This window comes from Peromyscus maniculatus, chromosome 6 (assembly GCF_049852395.1).
Source record: "Peromyscus maniculatus bairdii isolate BWxNUB_F1_BW_parent chromosome 6, HU_Pman_BW_mat_3.1, whole genome shotgun sequence".
Classification (NCBI taxonomy): domain Eukaryota; kingdom Metazoa; phylum Chordata; class Mammalia; order Rodentia; family Cricetidae; genus Peromyscus; species Peromyscus maniculatus.
The window spans coordinates 47,431,157-47,449,644 of NC_134857.1; the positions used below are offsets into that span (position 1 = coordinate 47,431,157).

The 18,488-nt window shown below is 43.1% G+C and overlaps 1 pseudogene; it reads right to left on the bottom strand.

Moving 5' to 3' along the window:
* Window positions 1-14,994: 14,994 nt before the first annotated feature.
* LOC102917081 (dual specificity tyrosine-phosphorylation-regulated kinase 1A pseudogene) lies at window positions 14,995-17,905 on the bottom strand (annotated as a pseudogene).
* Between the last annotated feature and the right edge of the window lie 583 nt (window positions 17,906-18,488).

Here is an 18,488-nt window from a genome sequence, read left to right on the forward strand (position 1 = left end):
CTTTAATCCCAGGGAGTGGTGGTAGAAAGCAGAAAGGTATATAAGGCATGAGGACCAGAAACTAGAAGTATTTGGCTGGTTAAGCATTCAGGCTTTTGAGTTAAGCTGAGAGCCATTCGGATGAGGACACAGAGGCCTCCAATCTGAGGAAACAGGACCAGCTGAGAAGTTGGCCAGGTGAGGTTAGCTGTGGCTTGTTCTGTCTCTCTGATCTTCCAGTATTCACCCCAATAACTGGCCTCAGGTTTGATTTTATTAATAAGAACTTTTTAAGATTCATGCTACAAATGTGTATCTATCATGTGAGTGTGTCACTGGTGGCCTCTGCTAACTCAGAGTCTGTTAGCCTGGGTCTGTGTACAAATAAGCTGTAAGGAATGAGGGAGACACAGCTTCCTGTGGCCTGACCTGAGCAGGGCATGGTCTGGGCTTTTAACACTGAAGCCATTTCACGAATTCCTTTGAATGTCTCAATGGGAATTCTCGGATTCCAGTTTCCTTCAGTGCTGTGTTGTCTGTGATTCCAGGAAATATGACTTAGTTGTGCCTAGTCAAGGTTTGCAAACATCTGTGAATGTGTGTGCCCAGCTGAACTTTGACTCTAAGCTGCCTGCTCTTGAGCTCCCACTTCAGCTAGAGGCTCCACCAAAAGCCAGTTCTGAAGCTTTGAGGTGTGAGCAGATGCCATCAGCAGCCTTCCTTAGAGTTCTTCCTAAATGAAATCTCTAAGAGAGGCTTTGGATCAAAAAATTTACCTGCCCTTTGAACAGAATCATTTCAAAAATATGCTGTCACAGCAGTGACTGGTTAGAAATGCATATGTCCAGTGTTAGCTTCACGCAGACATAGTCCTCACAGCTTAGAAATCAAAAGCATGTTTTTCTTAGAAAACATGTGTGTGTGTGTGTGTGTGTGTGTGTGTGTGTGTGTGTGTGTGTGTGTGACTATCAAGCTGATGTGATAACATTAAAAACGTTTTAAATGTTGTTTGTAATCCAAAGGAAGACTTTGCATTTCAATACACTTGGGCACTTTCTTGTGGTCCTTGCTGCTCTGTCTCTCCTTCATTTCACACACTCAGGTTGGTTTCCTTTGGAATGCCTTCAGCACATTTGGTCTCCCTGTGGTCAGAGTCCATGCCAGCACTTAGTGATGCACTAATGCAGCAAACAATGCTGTCTAGCTTTACCATCAACTTAGCTTGCAGCTGGTTTTATTTTTAAAAACTGGAGGCTGTTACAGCTCTTTGTATGACCAGATAGAATTACGTTAAAACGATTCTCTCTTTGCTTTCCTCTGTCTGACTCAAGTCTTCTCCTACCTCCAACTCTGGAATCAAATTCTCAGCGATTTTATAGGTAGAGGGAGAGTGCCTTGAGGGGGGGAAATTTTTCTGCTTCCTCCTGAGCGTAGTGGCAAATTCTGCTGATCTGCTAAGGTGAGCAGTAGCATAGTGAAACCAAGAGGATCATGTGGTTGAAGTCAGATTCTGAAATAAATACTTTGGATATAAACTTTTCCACTCATTGTTTATAACACATTAAGGGCATAGTAACTGATACACCCAAAGTGCATTACTTTAGGTTTTCATACTTAGAACACATTTTGTATGTGTATGTACATGTATTTATATATAGACATATATATGCATTTACTTGTTAATGGTATTTCTTATCCCAGGAAATGATTTAATATTTACTAGGTTGTACATGATGTGAAAAGATAAATACAGCTTGGCACACACATTTCCCAAGATAAGCATATGAGAGCCTTAAATAAGGGAGAAGGATGTAGGGGAGGTCTTAGGTACTTTTCTATGGCTATGATAAGACACCATGACCAAGGCAACCTATAAAAGAAAGAGTTGGTTTATTTGGGAAGGTTAGAATCTGCAGCCTTCATGGTGCGGAGCACAGCAGCAGGCGGGCAGGCATGGTGCTAGAGCAGCATCTGAGAGCTTACATCTTTAGAGGCAACCATGAAGCGGAGAGAACTCACTGGGAATGGTGCAGGCCTTTGAAAGCTCAAAGTCAGCCCCACTAGGGGCTCACACACCTCCTCCAACAAGGCCACCCCTCCTAATCCACAGTGAGGCTCTGTGTTATGAAGTATGAGTTGCGCTGTTGTATGAAATACACTGTAAAGATGAGTCTCCTTGCTCACGTTGGCCAGAGAGCTCTCTAAACTCTCCAGGATGATGTCCAGAGGGATATAAGCTCCAAACTGATGGAACGAAGCTATTCCTGATACTAAGGTCAGCAAGAAATCTCTCCTCAGAAGAGGGTTGTGAAGTCCTCAGTAGCATCCCCCGAGTTACTGCGCTGAATTTGACTTAGCTTCTGTCCTCTGTGTGCCTTGCTGTTGCCAATCCCCTTCAGAAGCAGACATGCTGTGTGTGTGGAGCTGCTGACTGATTACCAAGCCTTGCAGATCTTTGAGGGGTAGGATAGCAAAACACTATGGGTTTTCTAGATTAAAGGAAGCAGTAATACAGCGACAACCTAGGCTAGTTGATATATAATCTGATTAACTGCCAATTTGTTTCTATCCTAGAAATAAATAAAATTTCTCTTAGCATCGTTATATAGCCCAGGCTGTCCTTGAACTCCTGCCTCCTTCTCTAGAGTGTTGCAGTAGGCATGGACTACCATGTCAGTATTAATTTTGCATTTTGGTGACCATTATTTGAATATGATTCCTATAACTTCTTGTATTTGTATAAAGGAAACATGGTAGATGTTAGAGATTTTAATTTTTTTCTTATGTTTCCCTTGTTTGTCTACATAGTTTATTAGATTTTTTTTATTGTCTTTGTGTGTGTGTGTGTGTGTGTGTGTGTGTGTGTGTATGTGTGTGTGTGTTTAGAAGCACATGTAGAGGTCAGAGGACAATTTACAAGGGTTGGTTCTCTCCTCCTACCACACTGGCCTTAGGAATCAAACTTGGGTTGTTAGGTTTGCCAATAAGTGCTTTATCCCACGGAACAATTTTATATTCTTGTTATTGTTTTAGACTCAAAAAGGTATATATTTACAAAAACAATACATGATCATTTTAAGAAGTTTAGCAAACACGGTAACATACAATTGGTCTAAAATTTAAAATCCTATCATCCAGAAGTACTTCAGCATATTATATATTCTGTCTTCTTATATATGATGTATGCAGTGGCTTCATTTCTTAGTTTTATGAGGATGGCCTGACCATACTCAAAGAAACTAGCAATATAGTTTTTCTACATATGAGTAAGTAAACATTTTCATTTTCTATTTACTTTGAACATACAGAAATATCTTAAGTACCATGAAATGGGAGAAAAATATAAGACCTAGACTTTGAACATAAGGACAGAGATTTGAGATAAAGTTTGATTTTTATATAATTGATCACACCTTGTTATTTCTTTTCCCTTTCTTTTTTCATGATTATATACAGTTAGGCCTCAGTTTATCCATGCATGGCATACACACACAAGCACACACATGTACACACACACACATGTACTCATGCACACACACACACACAAAGGCACGCACATGCACAAAGGCACACACACAAGCACACATAGGTACACAAACACACACACAAGCACACACAGATACACATACTCTCACAATGCACATACACATGCACAAACATATGTTGCTCTTTAGGTGACGGTATGGTGCTTCAGAATGCAAGACACACTCTACAAATGCAGATGGGATTGTCCTTGATAGCTAACAATGGTGGCTTAGAAACTAGAAACGGATGACAAGGCCCATGGCCACATGCTCCTGACCTTTCTATACTGACAAAAAAGAGGAGGCTATGAGAGAAGTGAGGAGGAACATCTAAGTTGACAGACATGTCAAAAGGTCTTGAAGTCAAGCTGTGCTCTTCCAAGCGAGGGGCAGCTTTTTGCTACACTTTATTTTTAGACAAGATCTCCCCTTGCAGCACTGGCTGAGCAATCTGTGCAGACCATGCCAGCCTTGAACTTCCAGCAATCCCCCTGCCTCTGGCTCCCAAGTGTTAGGATAAAAGCCATCACGTCCAGCCTTTGTTATTTCTTCGTTCTCCCATGCTATCCTTTGCTCTTTCTTTGTCTTTTCTTTCACCTCCTCATTCTTGTCTCAGTGCCCTTCCTCACTCTTTTATTCGTTCCTCCTTCTTCTATTTTATGTTCTCCATCTTTGGTTGACCTCCATTCTAGATGTTTTACGTTAAAATGCGAAAAGAAAGGCAAGACACACACTTTAGAATTGAGTTTGAACTTTGATCCCCAGTGAAAGGCTTACATAAGAATTGATGGGACTGGAGAGATGGCTCAGTGGTTAAGAGCACTGGCTGCTCTTTCAGAGGAGTCAGGTTCGACTCCCAGCCCCCAAACGGCAGCTTACAACTGTAACTCCAGTTCTGGGAAGGCAGAGGCAGGTAGATCTCTGTTAGTTCGCGGTCAGCCTGATCTACCGACTTCATTCCAGGACAACCAGAGCTGTACAGTGAAACCCTGCTTAAAAAAACCAACCAAACAACCAACCAAACAAATAAATAAATGTCATTCTTGGCTTTAACCAGAACTACAGCCAAAAAGAATAAGGCTGGCCTGCTTTCTCTCTTTCTTTCTTTCTTTCTTTCTTTCTTTCTTTCTTTCTTTCTTTCTTTCTTTCTTTCTTTCTTTCTTTCTTTCTCTCTTTCTCTCTTTCCTTCCTTCCTTCCTTCCTTCCTTCCTTCCTTCCTTCCTTCCTTCCTTCCTTCCTTCCTTCCTTCCTTCCTTCTCTCTCTCCTTCCTTCCTTCCTTCCTTCCTTCCTTCCTTCCTTCCTTCCTTCCTTCCTTCCTTCCTTCTCTCTCTCTCTCCTCTCTCTCTCTCTCTCTCTCTCTCTCTCTCTCTCTCTCTCTCTCTCTCTCTCTCTCTCTCTTCCTCTCTCTCTCTGTCTCTTTTAAAGAAAATTTCCCACTTATTCTTCATATCAACTACAGATCCCCTTCCCATCCCTCCTCCTTTCCCCCCCCCCAGCCCACCCCCCATTGACTTCTCCAAAAGGGTAAAACCTCCCATGGGGTGTCAGCAAAATCTGGTACATTCAGTTGAGGCAGGTCCAAGTCCCTCCCCCCTACATCAAGGCTGTGCAAGGCATCCCACCTTAGGTAATGGATCCCAGAAAGCTAGTTCATGCACCAGGAATAGATCCTGATCCCACTGCCAGGGGTCCCTCAAATAGACCAAGTTACACAACTATCTCCTGTATGCAGAGGGCCTAGTCTGGTCCCATGCAGGTTCCACAGCTGTCGGTCAAAAGTTTGTGAGTTCCTATGAGCTTGATTCAGTTTTCTCTATAGATGTCCCCATCATAATCTTGACCCCTCTTGCTCATATAATCTCTCTTCCCTCTCTTCGACTGGACTTCCAGAGCTTGGCCTGGTGCTTGGCTGTGGCTCCCTGTATCTGCTTCCATCAGTTACTGGATGAAGGCTCTAGCTCATCTGGAGCTGTGGGTTGCAGTCTGTTTAAAGGATAGGCCTCATACATAGGATTTATGGGGCTCACTGTGGGAGGTCAGTAATTTAACATCATTGCTGAGGTGAGGATACTTGTGGTACAAGTACAAGTTCTCAAAAGCCCCTCCTGTCCCAGGCCGAGGCTGCTGAAAATTGTCGCCCTGGAACTTTAAGCAAAGAGTGAACTTTTTCTCTTGGGAAGCTTGTGGGCAATTTGCACTTCATAGATCTCGATGTCTCTGTGTGTGTTGCAGTTGCCCCTGCTGGCGTGTGCCCCAGCCTGGGCTTACGTGTATTCTCTATGCCTATGCTTGCATCTGGGTCTGCCTCGGTGCCTGCATTTGCTCCTGAGTCTGAGTGTGGTGTTAGAGGAAGTGCTGGGGGATGTTCATGTCTGCATGCATGCTCAGGTCTGTGTATTCGCCTATGCCTAAGTCTTGCCTTCCTCAAAGCACGTGAAACTTGACTATCAAGCTTGTTTATAAGGACGATCTTAATTGTACTAACAAGCACAGGTTCGGCGCATACTTCCCACATGTCATGTTTGTTCTTTAGTTTTGAGACTCGTCCTCCGTCAGAACATGCTTTGCCCAGGTGAAGCCCGAAGAACAGCCAAGAAAGCGTCAACAACTATAGTTTTGGCATACCTGCTGATTTCCATCTTTCTCTCCACTGTGTTTTTTTTTTCCTGTGGAACCTATATTTTTCATAGTACCAACTACTCCATCTTCTTATTTTTCCACTACTTAAAAATATAAAATATTAATGGCGAATACAGTGATGCTGTTTAGTTCTTTTCACAACACTACCCACATACAGATGGCTGTGCTGGCAAAGCAAGAGGCTGCTTTCCCTCAGGCAACTCCCCATATCATGGCTCAAGATGTTTGTCCGGATGCCAAGGAAAAAATTTCAAAATGTAGCCTAATGTATAATGTGCATATAAAACAGTTATATGGGAGCTGGGTTCAGGTAAATAGAGGACTATGTGTATAAGAAGATGGACAGGCAAGAAAAAAAATAAGTAAAAAAAAAAACCTAGACAGCAAGAAATGGTTGAGGATATGTACTGCTATTATTTCATTTAATTTGGGGAGTGGGTTTAGATGAGATTTGAGTGGAGGTGTAAGAGTGAGAAAATTACTGGGGCATGACCATTTTGATAGAGGCATTTATGGTGGCTTGAATAAGAAATGTCTCCCATAGTCTTGGGTATTTGAAAGATTGGTCCCCAGTCAGAGGTGCTCTTTGGGGGAGGCTCAGGAGCTATGGCCTTGTTGAAAGAAGTCACTGGAGGTGGGTTCTGAGAGTTTAAAGTCTCAAACCATTCCATGTTCACACTCGTTGCTTCACACTTGCTATTGACGGTGTGAGCTCTCAGCTTCCTGTTCCTGCTGTAATGCCTTCACTCTGCCATCCTGGACCATAGTCCCCTGGAACTGTACGCCCAAATACCTCTTTCTTATAAAAGTAGCCTTGGTCATGGTGTCTTACCACAGTCTTAGAAACCAAGCTAGCACAGCATCCTTACCATTGATTGGAAGAATCAACAATTGAGAATATGAGTAAGGTGGTCAATACCGTTGTATTAGCTCAGCCAGGTCATGAGTGCCATTGAGTTCTGGCAGTCTGGTAAACACACGTAGATGACTGACACTGTTTTACCCAAGGACTTCCTGATGCATGCTACATAATACTGAAAGTATAGAAACCAAAATCTGGGAACACTCCAAACTGAATATTATTTATTAATCATCATTATTATTATTGCTTATTTATTTATTTTATTTTTTTGAGAAAGGTTTCTCTGTATAGCCCTGGCTGTCCTGGAACTAGCTCTGTAGACTGGGCTGGCTTCGAACTTAGAGATTTGCCTGCCTCTGAATATTTATTTAAAAATATATTTAAAGAATACCCAAACCAAGCAAAATGAAGCAAAAAGTCCACAAACAGCACCAGTGGCAACAAAACTCTGGAGTTTGTTTTGTGCTGGCCAACTACACCTGGGCACGGGGCCTGCCTTGGAGTGTGGTTGATGTTCCCAGTGACAGACACTGCACTGGAGAAAACTGGTTTCCTTTTCTCAGCAGGTGTCCATTGCAAGTAGGTTCTTGGTTAGGGGCGGGTCTGTGTGTTGACTTCCCCTTCTCAGTGCTGGGATTTTGTCTGATTCCAACCTGCACGGGTTTTAAGCATGTCACGGTCTTTGTGAGTTCATATGCATTTTTTGTCTTAATGGTTTTTGTTTTGATTTTCTTTGTTCTTGAGAGGGGGGCATAAGGAGGGTGGATGGGAAAGACCTGGGAGGAGTTGGGAGAGGGAAAATATGATCAAAATATATGGCATGAAGAAATTTTAAATAAAAAGAAAAAAAATATTTTAAAATTTAGAACCATGGGAAACTTTCAGGGACGTTACAAGCATGGCACAAGACAGAAATGGTTTTGCTTTCCCAACAATCAGAGAGTAAGTTTGACCCGGTCGGTGCCTTTAGCCTTAAGAACTCTCTGAGACTTCAGCATGTGTTTCCACACAGGTAGTATACAGAAGCACAAGAGAGCATCCGCACCAGGACGTTGACAGAGGCACTGCCTCTTGGAGCCTCAGCCCGGTTCTGTTTTCCCAGTCGCTCTGTGTGCATGCCTGGTGGCAAAGGCCCTTTCAGAATCAGTGCGCTTGACACTTTCCTTTTCCTCTCTCTGGGAAGTCTTGAGTGTACCTTGGGCTTTCAGGACTACACTTTTCATCAGCCGTTTATGTATAAAATGTGTGTTAATGTGAAATTATCTGTGTTTCTTCATGATTACACCTCAGGCTATGTGTCTTTGGTATACAAGATGGCTAATGCTAGTTGTGAACTCCCTGGATTAAGGGAGAGTTGAGAGATGACAAAACATTGTGTCCATGTACCCCATATTGACATTAAGTCAGTAATGATCCCATAGGATTATGATGGAGATGAAACTTCCAGTTACCTAGTAACTATGTGGACATCTCAATGCTATAGCTCAGAACAGTACTTACAGGTTTGTGGTTTAAAAAAAATCTACTATTAGCGTAGAAAAGTAGAACAATACAGTTATGTATAATTCCTACTTGATAATGATAAAAATGACTATGTTAGCCAGGTGTGGTAGTGCATACCTTTAACCCCAGCACTTGGCAGGCAGATGCAAGTGGATCTCTGTGTTTGGGTGCCAGCCTGGTCTACAGAGTACATTCCAGGGTAGCTGAGACTACACAGAGAATCCTTGTCTCAGAAAAAACAAAAAAGAAAAAAAAAGAGGACTATGTTACTGATTTATGTAGTTACTACACTTTTTAGTAGTTTTCTTTTGGTTTTTCAAGTTTATCTAGGTAGCCAAAGATGGCTTCAAATTTGCTGTCTTCCTGTCCCCCATGCCTTGAGTGCCAGGATTACAGGCACAATTGCCATGTCTAACTTAATGGCTATTTTTGAGTAGACTATTTATATAAACAAGTTTATTATAAGATATATTTATTGGCATCACAGAATGTATCAAAAAGGCATATGGGGTGACTGACTTATACCATTTAGATTTGTGTCCAAACACTCTAGGACATATTGTTCAGAATGTGTCCCTGTTGTTAAGTGGTGGCTGACTATTTCCTGTGTTTATGTGAGGATCTTCCCAGAGGAGACTGGTATGTGATTTGACGCACTGAGTGGGAAGTTCTGCTAAGACAATGCCCTGTTAGCTGAGTGCTCAGATAGAACAGAAAGGCAGAGAAAAGGGGAATTAATTGTCTCTCTCTTCTGGAGCTGGGACGATCTTCTTTTGCCCTTGGTGTTTGGATTCTGGGGCTTGCATCGGTGACTCACCCCCATCCCTCACCTTGACCCAGGATTTCAGGTCTTTGGTCTTAGATAGAGAAGGCACTATTGGCTTGGTTCTGAAGCCTTTGGACTTGGATGGTCATGATACTGACTTATCTGGTTCCTTGGCTTTTAAGTGTTCTATCATGGGATTCCTCAGCCTTTATAATGAATAATTAATTTTCCTAATAATCCCTTTTTTGTTCTGTTTGTCTGTCAGCTTGTCTATCTTACTGGTCCCATCTCTCTGGAGAGCCCTGATTAGTACAGCAGGAATATCACAATTTCTCATCTCATTTTTGCATCCTATCAAGTATCACATGATTTAGATCTGTCCCATTATGAAACCAGCACACTTTGACCATCTGATTAGGGTGAAGTCTGCTAAGCTTACACACTGAAAAATTTGCTCGCTGTTTGTCTTAGTTAAGGTTATTATTGCTATGAAGAAACAGCATGACCAAAAGCAACTTGGGGAGGAAAGGGTTTATTTGACTTATATATCTGGAATCACAGTCCACCAAGGAAAGCCAAAGGCAGGAACTCAAACTGGGCAGAGACTGTGGAAGAGTGCTGCTTATTGGCTTGTTCTCCATAGCTTGTTCAGCCTGTTTTCTTATAGAACCCAGGACCACCATGCTGTGGGATAATGCTTTTGTACACTGGTATATGTATGTATATATGGAAGTATAGGTGGAGTGAACAGACAAGGAGAATTCTGGGGAGAGGAAAGCTGAGTCAAGAGACACCAGCCCACCGTCCAGGGAGCAGCATATAATGGCACATAGGTAAAGCCATGGAACATGTGGCAACATATAGATTAACAGAAATTGGCTGAGTTTAAATGTAAGAGCTAGTCAGTAGTGAGCCTGAGCTAATGGCTGAGCAGTTTTAATTAATATAAGCCTCTGTGTGTTTACTTGGGTCTGAGCGGCTGCGGGGCTGGTGGGTGAGAGAGATTTGTTCTGACCGCAGGCCAGGCAGGACATAGAAAAACTCTGACTACACCACCAGCCTAGGGATGGCCCCTCTCTCAGTGGAGTGGACTCTACTATATCAATCACTAAGAAAATACCTTATAGGCTTTCCTGTAGCCCAATTTTTATGGACGTATTTTCTCAATTGAGGTTTTCTTAAATGACTGTTGTGTCAAATCAACATAAAACTAGCCAGGACACCATTCTTGATGCTTTGAAACTGAGTTTTCACCCAAATTTCAACTTATTTATTTAAATGTGAATTCATTTGCAGCTTCCTATTTTATCAAGTAGGCCAGAAGTACTTGTTTTGTTATTTTGGACCGGCGCTTTTATGTTGTCCAGGCTGATCTCAAACTGCTGGGCTCGGGCTGTCTCCTGCTTCAACCTCCTAGTCACTGCAGCTTGTGCTGCTGCATGAGCTTATCATCCCTGTTTCAAGTTTGATACTTAGCAGCCCTGATTTTTCAAGCGACAACCCCTCCCTCTAAGGGGTATTTCTTCCTCATTCTCTGAGTGCTTCTTGCTTTCTGACACAGGGTGTTCTGGGCTCATCTTACACGTCCTGCTCCAGCTTTGGAATCATCTATTCTCCAGGAAACTATGTTTCCTATTAGAGAATTGTACCAACAATCCAAGATCTGGGTGTTAGGTGTGTTCACTGCTTTTGGGGACTGTGTTCCCAGGAACTCTTGGTGGAGAGAGCTAGGGTTTTGTAGAGCTAGGGGTTTGTAGGGCTGGGTCAAGACACACTTATTTGAATATGTTTTTCTGTGTCCCTATGTTAAGACAGTGAGTTCACATACCACCATATCACAAGAAGGAGTATTTCTAGATCTGCTCCTTTCCATATTTGTGTCATCTCCCTTTGCCCATATGGAACTGGTAGCATCCTTTATTGACTTATTCTGTCAATCCTATTCGCATACCATTTCCTCTGCCATCTCCTTGTACATGTGGACACTCTTTATACTTGGGGTGAGATGCCCTGTGCTGGGCTATCATGGACACCCTGTCACCAGGCTTGGTGTTTATACTCCATGCTAGGAGGCCACTGTATTTGCATGCTCTCCACTCTCCTTATCGTGTGTGTGTGTGTGTGTGTGTGTGTGTGTGTGTGTGTGTGTGTGTTGAAATAGGGTTTTATTATGTTACCCTGGCTAGTCTGGAACTTGCTATGTAGACCAGGCTGGCCTGAATTCACTGAGATCCACCTGCATCTGCCTCCCAGAGTATTTGGATTAAAAGTATGCCTTACCACATCTGGAGTCACTCACTCCATTTGAGCTGTGAGCAGGTTGGACTTTTTGTAGATGCCCTTCCCTCCCAGCTCATGCTGTGATGTTGTGACAGCAACTTCAGGGCATCCATCATGGGTAGTCAGTCTTTTTCCCTAGCTGAACTCTAGGAAACTCCTTCTTCTGGGAACAGTTGTGTATCTTACTGTGCTTGAATTGGTGGGTCTAAAGCTCCACTGTTTTGAAGAGAATACAAGGAAAAAAGCAGGAGGAAGATCTAGTTTACATTTTGGAAAGTAAAAGAAATAACAATGTACACTGTTTATTTATTTCCTGTACTAATGAGAAAGAAGGCTTTCTATTAATATTAAAGAGACTAAAATATTAAACATGTTTTTTAAAACTTTATATATTTTTTTTCCTTAGGGGACTAATGTGATGCTGGATAATTAGACTCAGATTTGGTATTTATTCCTATGTGGGGCCAGAAAACAAGTCTCTTTTCATACGCAATCTTTCTCTTTTATTATGCCCAGAAGGATTGGAAAATATTGGGAACTAATAATTATTGGTGAAGAGACGAGTCTGTAAAGTGATTACAGTTTGAAGAAAAGGTCAGTGTTGCTCTCTTTAATCACTTCATGCAATTCCCACCCCCCTGGGCATTTATCTTTGTCATTACCCATTGAATTTCATTGCAAAGCCTACCCTAGTAATTTAATACAGATGAAGTCAAACTGTTACTTCACTTTGTGGTCCCATTGAGGTAATTACTATGAATCGATCAGTGATTGAGTCTGAAAAATGCATTTAATTATTATTAATTGAAAAACCATGGAGTTAATAAAACTGTCCTAGGATATTATACCAGAAATCAATTGAATACATCTACCTTCAAGAAGTTATACCCTGAGGGATATAACAGAAGAGGGACAAGCTTTCCCATTTAGGTAAAAAAAGCACTTAATAATTGGTCATTAAATTACATTTCCCCCTAATATTTAAGAAGTGGCATGGCCTAGGGAAGTGAAATAGCAATTCTGTCTATGCAAACTCTTAATATGGTAAACATTCCAAATTAATCTGCAAATTTACAAAATCTAGTGCTTCTCTGAGAATTTTTATATCTGATTAGTAAGTTGTATTAAAAATATCACTCTCTATGGTCAATTATATCCTTTTATATATAATTTAATAACAAGGTCAGGTTAAATCAAAGTAAATAACTTAAGTCTTAAGGCTTAAAACCATGCACAAACCCATGCCATTCTTTATCTTTTAAAACCCAAGGGGTTCAGTAGTCATAATCACAGAGCATGCAAGTTTTCAGTGTCTGACTTTTGTACTGCTCCATGATTCTAGCTTAGGTATCTGCCTAACCACAATGTGGAAGAGTTGTAGGGCCTCAGTGCACGTCACAGCTTTGAAATAGCTTCCTGAATCCACAGACAAAGAAATGAGTGGGGTCTGGAGGTGGAGCTCAGTGATGGACACTTGCATAGCACAATTGAGACACTGGCTTTGATAAGCAGCACCGAAGAATAAAAGGACGATGATTGCACTTGACAGCAGAGTGAGAATGTTTTGAAGCATTTATTAGAAGTAGGATAAGCAGTTCTTCAGGATCTGGGAGCTAAGAGTTCTCACCTGTACTAATCATTTTGAGCACAGAAGTCCAGAGAGAATCTGAGATTACAAATAGTACACTGTATTAAATATAAAATTTTTACACACACACAACCCAAATCACTTATTGTCTTACTTTTCCATTGCTATGATAAAACACCACAACCAAGGGCAAGCTAAAAAAAGGCATTGAATTATTTGGCTTATGGTTTTAGATGGCTAAAGTCCATGAAGGCAGTGTGAAGGAACAGCTGAGGGCTCACATGGTGATCCACAACCATGAGTCAGAGAGAGAGAGAGAGAGAGAGAGAGAGAGAGAGAGAGAGAGAGAGAGAGAGAGAGAACATTGGGAATCACATGAAGTCTCAAAACCTCAAACGAAGGTTGATAAGGTTGGCAGATATAATTTTAATTTGTAAGTTGTGTCCCAGACATTTGGCAGACCTCATATAATGATTTGATACCTGGTTATGTACCCAACCAAAGATTCTGGAAAAAATAAGGTCATAGATGTCTGAATGTACAGGTGCCCAGTTGAGCTCAACAACTTTCTGTCTTTAAAGAGCTGAACTGGGTTCCCTGGAGTCTGGGGTTGTCCTATAGAGAAGCAATGTGTTGGCCTTCCATTCAGTCAACCCTGAAGTTGGCTTCTCCAAGTTAGGAGAATCCTGATGTAGTCATGGCCTCATGGATGTGTTAAGAATGCCTTGTTACCACAGCCATATCTATGCTGACACCAGCAAACATGGCAAGACAGATGGAGAATCTGGGCTGATGCTAGGGAATCATGCCTACTGGGGGTGGCCAGAGAGAATGTCTCACATGGCCATAGAAGTCTAGCCCATACAATTAGTGACAGACGCTGTCATGTACAGTCTTGAGTTGTTTCCACACACCCTGTGATGTGGTCCTGAGCCTTGAACTGTTTCTATTTTCTTTCTGCCTTCTATTTGTCTTACCCAAAGAAACATTGCTTTTAGATGAATATTTTGGAAAAAGTGAGTGCATAAGTATGTGGATGCACAAGTATCTAGTTGAGTCTATTTTATTGCCCATGAAGTGGCTGTTGTCCTCTTCTGGATTTGCAAAGATCACAGTAAATTCTTTCCAGATGGTACAGTGGTTCTCTCAGGACAGTTGCTTCCCAAGCTGCTGATAATGTGTGTTCATGTCCCTATCTCTTCCTGTAACACTTATCCCCTGGTTCTGTCAACTTTCTTTTCTTTGATTTATGCACTAATCTATGGCAAGTGACTGGATGGGAGGGCCTTGTTAAATGCTTAAAGTATTTTGTCCCAGGTATGTGTGAATATCAAAACCAAAGGGCACTAGGAGGCTCTATGATGGTGTCATTGTGGGAGGCTGGGAGGATTTAACTCTTCTTGTTTTGTGTTGGATTTGAGTGATAACAAGTCATTCATGGAGAAATGTCCTTAAGGGTAATTGTGAAGTGGGGTTGGATAGAGCTTGGTGAAAAGTCAGAACCAGAATCAATAGGTTTTAGTACAGTGATGATGTAATAGCAAAGGAGGCAATATCTGTTGTGGGATAATGCTTTTGTACATTGATTTAATAAAACTCTGATTGGCCAGTAGCCAGGCAGGAAGTATAGGTAGGATAAACAGACAAGGAAAATTCTGGGAAGAGAAAGGCTGAGTCAGGAGATGCCAGCCTGCTGTCCAGGGAGCAGCATGTAATGGCACACAGGTAAAGCCACGTAAAATGTGTCAACATATAGATTAACAGAAATGGGCTGAGTTTAAATGTAAGAGCTAGTCAGTGGTAGGCCTGAGCTAATGGCCAAGCAGTTTTTTTTTTTTCCCTTTATGCAAATTATGTGCAGTGCCTTTTTATTTTAAAATGAGTTGGCAAATGACCAAGACCAACATCTGAACATGAACTTTTGCTGGGTAGAAAGACAAACCCACTGTGGCGGGAGACGGCAGGTTAAGGTGGGGCACAAAGAGGGCACCTCGGAGCTCCCGTGAAGACAGGTGGACATGGCTCTTAACAACTTCACTGTCCCTTTGCAATCTTTTCAAGTTAAAAAAAGTCAGCTCTGCCCTCTTGTAGCGGTTCAGTGTGTTAATCTCCTTCTGATTCAAGCAGCTTTGCACTTTGTTTTTGGGAAAAAAACACCACTTCTATAAAAACACACAAGAAACAAACTCAAGTTTCAATGTAGTCACGAGCTAGCTACAGGACTCTGTTGCACACAAACTCCTGTCATGGGAGACTCTTCTCTGTCAGCCCCTTGCCTCATGGTCAGGTGTCCTTCAGTCATGTAATGTGCAGGGCCTGTGTTGGCAGAGAATTGGTATGCTGGATGCCCAGCTATGCCAGTCTCTTGGCGGGGATTGGAGTAGACGGTCAAGTTAACGTCCATAGCTCCATTCTGTCCAAAGTCCAAGGCATTAGCAGCCACTGGGCGGTTCTGATAGGCCTGATTGCCTTGATTACCAGTAGAGGAGGAAGATGTCGAGGAAGAAGTCGTTGAGGAAGACAGGGATGTCATGGAGTGGTGACTGTGGCCAACCTCCATAGAATCCTGGGTAGAGGAGCTATTTGTTGGAGAATTGTAGACCCTTGGCCTGGTCCGGTTACCCAAGGCTTGCTGTCCATGGTGGTGGTGGTGGTGATGGTGGTGGTGGTGGTGATGGGAACTGTTTCCATGGTGATGGTGCAGTGCATTCTGCTGAGGGGCTACATGAAAGGTGGTTTCTTGAACAGGACGAGTTTCAACAGTGACTTGTGTAGGAGCTTCAGTGCCTGACCAGCCCAGGGGAGCCGGGAACTGCTGACGCACCTGAGCTGGACGACGTGCTGGAGGTGGTGCCTGAAGACTGGGACTGCTCCATGGCAGGGCTGGTGGACACACTGTTACTTGTGTTTGTACCTTCGTCAGCTGTCTTCTTGAAAAAACTGTGCTGCAGGGCATAATACGGTTGAATCCGAGTTTTGGGGTCATAATCAAGCATCCTTAAAATGAGGTCTTTGAACTTCAAGTAGTCAGCTACTGTATGACCCGATTCCCCAGCTCGCCGTCCGCCAGGCCCTCCTGTCTCTACTCCAAGAATATTATGAAGTTTCCGGGTTCCTGGTGGTTTGTACTCCCGTTTTCCATCTTTGGTCTTCTTTAAGTTCCAGGTGCCATCGGGCAACTTCTCAAAGAACTTCCTTGCTTTGGGTGCTTGGTCAAGGATGTGAGCAGGCGGGATGCCCAAGACTTCCACTATTTTATTCATCTGATCCACCTCATTGGCACCACTGAACAGAGGCTCTCCAGTATGCATTTCAACCAAGATACATCCAAGGGACCACATGTCGATAGCAAGGTCATAAGGCATTCCCAGTAGCACCTCTGGAGACCGGTAAAAGCGACTCTGAATATACTGGTATATCCTCTGCCCCAACTGACAAGAACTGCCAAAATCAACGATCTTGATTGCACTTCTTTTGGGGTTACACAGGAGGATGTTCTCAGGCTTTAGGTCACAGTGAATGATACTAAGTTCTGGAGTCGCAAGGAAAAGCAGTGCTGTGCACATCTGCTGTGCAAACTTTCGTGTTAGGTTCAAAGAGACCCCTCGGAAGTTGGTGTTCCTCAGCAAATCATAGAGATTATAGGACAGCATTTCAAAAACTAAACAAAGATGGTTCCGAAACATAAAGTGGCGTTTCAAATGCACTATGTAGTACTTCATTTCAGTGTCATGTTTGTTCATGAGCTCAAGCAGCCGCACTTCGATCTGGGCTTGATTCAGAAACGCTTTCTTGTTCTTGATGATTTTAATGGCAACCCATTCTTGTTCCACTCGATCATAGGCTTTTACGACCTGTCCAAATGAACCTTTGCCTATCAAGGAGTCAATTTCATAACGATCCATCCATTTTTCTCCGTTTTTTACAATATAATCATAGTTGTCATCATCATAACCATCGTTGTAAACCTTCCGCTCCTTCTTGTGACTGGAATCGTCTCCCTGGCCTTGTTGGTGTCTTCGCTTCTTCTTTGCATAGTAAACCTCATTAATATGCTTATATGTTTTGATCAAGTCGACAGAAAGTTTTCTCAAAGGAGCAGTTGCTGGATCACGAAAGGTCTGGGGCATCCGCCTCTGTAACATGACAATGTCAGGCATCACCTGGTTAGTTAGAGGTTGCTGAATCTGGTCAGAATACGATAAGGCAGAAACCTGCTGGTCACTTAAATTTGGCTGGCGACGGTCACTGTACTGGTGTGAATGGGGCATCTGTCCAGCCATCTGAAGGCCAGCAGCATGGAATGAAAATGACGGTGCAAGCCGAACAGATGAAGGTTTGCATGCTGAAGTCTCTCCTCCTGTATGCATCGTCTTCTTTCAAGTCTCATATCATCCTGATGGGGTGGGGGAAGGGAGGGAAGAGTCCAGCGGCAAAATTATAACACGGGACGATGGCGGGGCGCTTGCGCCGCTCCCTCCGGTGAGCCTCAGCCTCGAGCTCCCGCGCCGCGCTCCCGCCGCGGCCTCCGCAGCCAGCGCCGCCCCGGCCGCCTCTCTCTCTCTGTCTCTCTCTCTCTCTCTCTCCCCGCCCCCGGCGTCCCGGCTCCGCGCCGCAGCCGCGCTGGCTCAGGGTCCGTCCGTCCCTCCGTCCGTCCGTCCGGCTGGCTGCCTGGCTGGCGGGGCCGGCGGGCGCCCGCGGCCGGGGAGGCGACAGCCCCTCCCCGGCAAATACCGCAGTCCCCGGGCCCCCGAGTGCCGACGGCGGGGCCGGGCGCCGAGCGGCGGCCGCTGCCGGCCGAGCAGTTTTAATTAATATAAGTCTCTGTGTGTTTATTTGGGTCTGAGCAGCTGGGGACTGGTGGGTGAGAGAGATTTGTCCTGACTGCTAGCTGGGCAGGACCAGGAAAACTTTTAGCTACAAATACCCTTAAGCAGAATGTGTGGGAAGGCATGGGACATTTCCAGAAATTCACATTCAGCAAAGACAGGGTAAGTAATCAGAAAGGGTCTGGGTAGTATAGGTAAGCTTTATTGAGTACTTACTGTATTATGAATTTTATAGTTTTTTTTTTTAACCTATTCTTTATAGCCTTCCCTTGGAGGAAGAGTTATTTGATTTGACAGATAAACAAAATGAAACTGAGAAAAGTTTAAGATTTTACCTACAGGTTAAATATATACCAAGTTGGTTGCACAACAAAATCTACATTCTTAACTGTAAAAAAATACAAAACCAAAAACAACTGATCTATATTTTACATGAACTAGTACATGGTAGTTTGCTTCTGAGAAAGGGTTGATGTCAGGACCATCTGTCAAAGTGGAGCAGGAGCCTCACTTTTA